We start from the raw sequence: 6,432 nt of genomic DNA, 5'->3' as shown, positions 1-6,432 counted from the left end.
CTGTGTTTAAAGGAATTGTAACAACTTTTTTGCAAAGCAAAGGACAAATGCTTAATCACAATAACCATACTAGAAATTAAAAAATAACGTTGGATGTGGTAGTGCCTGTCTACAGTCCTAGCACTGTAGAAATTGAGGCAACAGGATTTTGAGTTTAAGTCTAGCCTGGGCTACATAGTGAGATCATGTCTCAAAAAGAAAATCAAACAAAAACCAATAGAACTGGGTACTGGTGGCTCATTCCTATAATCCTAGATACTCAGGAGGCTGAGATCTGAAGACTCTGGGCTTACAAATAAACAAACAGCAAAAACATCATGTTAGGACCAATAATCTGCTCTTGGTAATTTTAAACTGAAGGGAATGAAATTATATTTAAATCTTGAGACAAGTTTATAGGAATAGATTACTACTAGACAGAAATTAAAGACAAGGAGATCGTGAATTGATAAATAAAATGTATAGTATACAGTTTTTACTTCTATTGAGTTTCTAGTGGCACAATTAGGCTTACAATGAATTGTTCATCATAGACTATGTTTTTCCAAATAAAATGTTTACATTCAAAATAATTTTAATTATTTTCAGTATTTGCTTATAAATAAATACACAAATATAATGTGCATATAAATTAAATCCTTAGCATTAGAGTATAAACTTGAAAAAAAGTTCAATGAAATAGTTTATTTTATATACAATGACACTTTGAATATACATATTAATATGCAATATATAAGTATGTAACTTTTGGGTAATTATTCTGCTTAACAACATCTTCTCAGCAAATATATGTACATAACACTGACCATTCAAGCATACTTCTTAATACTATTATCTAGGTCACTAAACAGCCTCATCACAATGAGAACACGTTTGGAAGAACAGTGGTTTATAGCTAAAAGTTTATATCGAAATGCTCCCAAATATTTATAAATTCATTTGGTTTTGAAAGCCTGGGAAAGGCAACAATACTGTCAAATACAATTATTTTACATAGAATAAACAAAATCTACCATAACACATTTCCAAGTCCCATGAGAGCAATGATTTTGCTTCTGTTCTCCCCTGAGTAGAGAACTGGTGCACAGTTGGTGGTCAACACATATTTCTTGAGTAGTAGAGGAAATTTCAGCATGTATTTCAATAAATTTTGGAATATTCATATTCACATATTCATGATGGAAAGTTGCTGTCAATTTATATCTGGAATATTCTAATGTCTCTTTTTTCATTTAGTCAGAGTAAGTAAAGAACTAAGAGATCCCTTCCTTCTACTTTGAGCAGCTTGTGTCCTTACCTAGAGAGTCTGCATTTCCTGATATAGAGCAAAGTTCCAGATATCCACAACAGTCACTTCTTTGAGAAGACTGGAGGGCACTGTCTCTCAGAGGTTTCCCTAAGCCTGTGGACAGAAAGTCTAGAAAGGTTAATGACTCAGTCAAGCTGAATGGCTCAGCAAGCATTTCAACAGTGTCTCTACCACTGACGCAAGACCAGCCTGTTTACATTCTTCCTTAGTACCACATGCTCAAAGTACCACAAAGCATATGTACTTATACATATGCTTTGTGACACTCACAGGAAATAATCTCCTATTGTCTTATACTGTGGACTGAGGAAAGGAGGTAAAATGAAAAGCTCTAGCAACACCTTTAAGCCAATAGAAGGCCATTTAGATTAAAAGACTAAAACAATGCCAACATGGCAAGTATCTACACAAGCAAACTTGTCCTGATTTAATATTGAAAACTGGCATTTAGAACATCATTTTGTCCTTTTAAGGGAAGCTTTATAGCTAAAGAACATGATTTGCTATATTAAATATTCTCTTGAAAAGAAAATTAATTATGAAAATTAATTACATTAAAATGAATTAACTAGAAATAAACAAAGCCTTGGGTGGAGGCCATGGGTCTGTGGCAGGGAGCCTGACCTGCATGCACAAGGCTCGCAATTAAATTCAATAAATAATTAACTGGAAAATGCAGAGTACAAGCTTCCTGGTTAAGGTTTAGTTCTGTAGATTTCTCTTAAAATTCTCTTCTTGCATGCCACCCCCCCCCCACACACATACCTCCACACACCTCCACCAACCTCCCACAATCCTATCTTTTCTTGAAATGCACTACTGAATTCCTGCTTTAAATAGGAAGTTTTATTCACATTGTATTTCATTACCAAGGACCTTCAAATAGCCTCTGATCTCTGATAAACTAGCAAGACCCAGGGCATCAGAATTTTCACTTAAAATAAAGCCAAAGTCAGTATATAAATGCTATTCAGGGTAAGAGAGAACTGTTTGACTTAGTATGCAGGCATTTAACATTTTGTTACATTTACAGAACAGACTACAGCAACTCATAATGTAACTTCATGCTAGTTACCAAAGGCATCCATCTCTAGAGTATTTGGTAACCTTCTGCTTATTTCTTTTGAAAGAGGGTCTCACTAGATAGCACAAGCTGGCCTCAAACTGGTGATCCCTGTCTGGGCTTTCTGAGTGGTGAGATTACAGGTACAAGCCACCATGGCAGTTCAAGAATGAGTGATATCAGAAAGTATTTTACACTGCTTAGTATAAATGTGTTAATTCACTGCTTTTCCTCTTAAGAGTTGATCTCATAAGGGTAAATTGTAAGACACAGTAACACCCCAAATTCACTTATTCTTAGGTGATTTCCAAGGCAGAGAGAGTAAACAGCCTTCTCCCAGCTTTCACTTTCCACAGCTGAGAGTGTAGGATGTTTACAGTGTCTGTCCCTGTTTGCTCCAGGGTAGGGCTGGCAGGCAGCTGCAGAGCCTCAGGAAACCCAGCAGTAGGCTGAGATGCTCTTCACACTTTACTGGGGAAAGTATCTCCTTGAGGATGGGGCTGGGAGGGTGGGAAGGTGGAAGGCAGGGAGGGAATGTCCTGTGACTTTCTTACAGCCTGCTCTGCTCTGGGCTCAGGTCCTGCTCTGCACATTCCAGGACTTTTTCCTGGGGTCTCTAGTTTTGACCTCGCAAGCTCATGCATTTGGTTAATTCTGGATTACCAATATTCTATGCTTTCCCAAAATGGTCTCAAAAGTTTCACCTCCTCCTTCCCTAAGAAACATATTATTCCTTTTCTGTCTTTGTGAAGACGTGAAACCAAGCTCTCTCAGCTATGCAACTTTGTTGTACTCAGTCCTGCAGAGAACTGAGAATAATGGCTGAATTGTACTTTCATAGAAGACAGTCCAACAGTTTAGTTACTGGAAGTTATTTACCTTATTTATGAGTTAGTCATAAATTCAACAAGTGAATACGTTAGGATACAAACAACATGCATAAAATGGTGCACTGCAAATTGCTAACATCATGCTGAAATCTAGGATTGGTGGCATACATATGAATACAAGTAGTTTTCTTTGATTTTTATTATTTTTTTCTCCTTGTTTCTGGCATTACTGAGGCTTGAACTCAGGGTCCTGGTTTTTTTTTTGGGGGGGGGGGGGTAGGGGAGGCTGGCCTTCCCATTTCTGACCACCTGAGTACCTGGGATTACAGGCATCCACCAGCACATGTGGCTGCTGAGTTCTTTTGCTAACAATGGTTCTTGGACTTCATTTGTTAAATTGATCTAAGGTACACAAAATAATTGGGTGAAGAAAGTCATTAATAACATACATCACAGAATAACCCTTCCCTGATGAGAAAACCACATGTATACCAAAGTGGTAAACAGTTCCAAACTATTACTCATCCATTCTAACACATTTGTGGGTACCTGTCAATGATTTTAATTCTACATGTTAAAAAAAATGAGAAGTGAACATTATCACGCTTACCCTCAAGGAACAACCTAATCTGCAAGCCAGACACATAAAGCTTGTTTTAAGTGTGACAAGTGTTGTGATAGGGGCAAAGACCTCTCTGAGCTGGCTGAGATGCCAGGCAATCTTGCATACTGAGTAAGACTGGTTGAGATCAAGATGGTGCCAGTGTGGATTTGTGAGACACAATGCAGCTCAAAATGTATCAGGAAGACAAGGATAACATACACTGAGACATCAAGAACTCAGCAGGTACAGCGCAATGGAAGAGCGCAGGGGCCAGTGTGGCAGGAGAGATGCACTGGGGGGAGGAGAAGAGGGGGTTACATGTCAGGCCACTGGAGTCTGCAATCAGGCAAGTGACATATGAGCTATACTTCTGCAGGGATGGGAAATAGGGGGAAAAAAACTGTAGTGGTTTAAGAGAGAACATGAAAACCTTCCTTAAGGAAGAAATAAATATGGAGAAGCCAGGCCCAGGTGACTCACGTCTGTAATCCTAGCTACTCAGGAGGCTGAGATCTGAGGATGGTGGTTCGAAGCCAGCACAGACAGGAAAGTCTTTAAGACTCTTATCTACAATTAACCAAAAAGCCAAAACTGAGGATATGGCTCAACTGGTAGTGTATCAGCTTTGGTAAAAAATCTCAAGGACAGCAACCAGGCTGAGTTCATGCCTCAGTACCAGACACACACATGCATATGACAAACAGAAAACCAGAATGATCAGTTGAGGAAATGGAGAAACAAGAGTAACCCTGAAGCCTGGCTTGGGCAACAAGGCTTTTCATGGAGGAAGGAGGGAGTGTGAGAAGTAACAAAGGAAAAGAGCTCTGAGGAAGAGCAATGATAACTTCCAAAGGGTCTAAAACCCCATGTTAGTTAACATCTACTTCTGTCAGAACTAAAGGAATGGAAACATATTAAAATACTAAATCACACAGGCCTGGTTTCATTGTGCTGTTTCTCCTTTATTTCCTGGCAGCTTCTGAGTAGCTAGGATTACAGGTATGAACCACCAATGCCTGGCTGTTTCTGTACTTCTGTTCAGCTTCTTGCTATTGACTGCCCAGTTTCCAATTCCAAATCCCAGCCCTCTCAGGAAGCTGCCTGGAGCACACTGCAATCCTTACTTCTCTGCGTGTCCGCCCTGGGAGGAAGTGCTCTTTTGGGTCTTTCATAGTTCACAGCACTCAAACCAAGTTCCTTGAGAAGAAATCACGTTTAATTTTATTTCACTGGGAAAAAATTCCCAAAATGTAGCCAGTTTGTTTGGATTAAAGAAGTCCTGGGTAAAGACTAGGGTAGATGCATGGATGAATGCATCTATCTAACATTTGGCAAGTTCACAATCTGAAGATAGTGATTCAATTTTTAAATCTGAAAACACCACCAGTTTCTGAAAACTTCTTTTAAAATTCTCCAATAATTTAAAGCCTGATTGCTTAATTCTTCTAAGAAAATCATGGCCAAGAAATGGTCTATGTTACAAGCAATTTTTCCTTAAATGACAACCGTACTACATGAAAAAGTAACCCGAAGGAAGCCTGATTTTTAAAAATTACTATTTTTTAATATTTATTTTATTTTTAAAATATATTCTTGAGTAATGAATAATTTAAGCATTTAAAACATTCTGACTGGAAAGAATAACAGCCTTATAGTCATTAAAGTAATGACAGTAACATAAAATGATAGTTTTTACCATTCAAAGAGTCTGAAAAGGTCTTGTAATATGACCATTTTGCTTCAATACAGTTTCTGACTTCATATGCATTTGAGTCACATAAAAACAATTTCTGATAAACTAAGATTTTGGATTATAAAATGGTCCTTTCAGCCAGAAGTCAGTGGCTCAGACCTGTAAATCCTAGCTATTAAGGGTGTTGACATCTGAGGATTGCAGTTTGAAGCCAGCTCAGACAAGAATGAGACTCTTACCTCAATTAACCACTAAAAAGCCAGAAGTAGAGCAAGCTATGGCTCAAGTGGTAGAACATTAGCCTTAGTGAAAAAGCCAAGTGAGAATGTAAGCCCGAGCATGGAGACATGTGTATGAGTGAACACATGTGCAAGATAGTTCTTTCAAATGTATAATTGATCCCATTTGGCACATTCTGGCATTCAAAATCTTTTTTTTAGTCTGTTGGGGAGTTGTTTTTTTTTTTTTTTTTTTCCTTTTATGATGGTATTCTGGCTTGATTTTAGAAAGTTGTGCTTGCTTGCTAGACCTTATTTTGGTGACAGAGTTTAGTAAACTCTGCCAGGGCTAGCTTCCAACCTCCCTTATATACGTGATTTTTTTTATGCATTATTTGATCTTTTTTAAGGCCCTATAGTACTCCACCTTTCAGGATACACAGGGCTTTCTCTAACTCTCTCTTAAGTTAAAATGTAACAGCTTTAAAGCAAGCATGAATGATTTACTAAGAAAAAAACATGGCACTGTGCTTGAAACTTAATGTATCTGTGTACCAAGAATTTTAGCTGTGCATTCCCTGCCCAGTCATGGGTGTTACTATTCTTAAAGTCAAGCTACTTTGGATCTAGATGGAAATTTTCTGGATTCTCCCAACTTACAGCTTACCTCTGAACTACTTTGCCCCAACCTCTTCCCTTGCCTAGACTTTACTTG

The sequence above is a fragment of the Dipodomys spectabilis genome, unplaced genomic scaffold (assembly GCF_019054845.1).
Source record: "Dipodomys spectabilis isolate Male_0828 unplaced genomic scaffold, ASM1905484v1 ptg000102l, whole genome shotgun sequence".
NCBI lineage: Eukaryota > Metazoa > Chordata > Mammalia > Rodentia > Heteromyidae > Dipodomys > Dipodomys spectabilis.
This window is presented reverse-complemented; position numbering follows the sequence as displayed.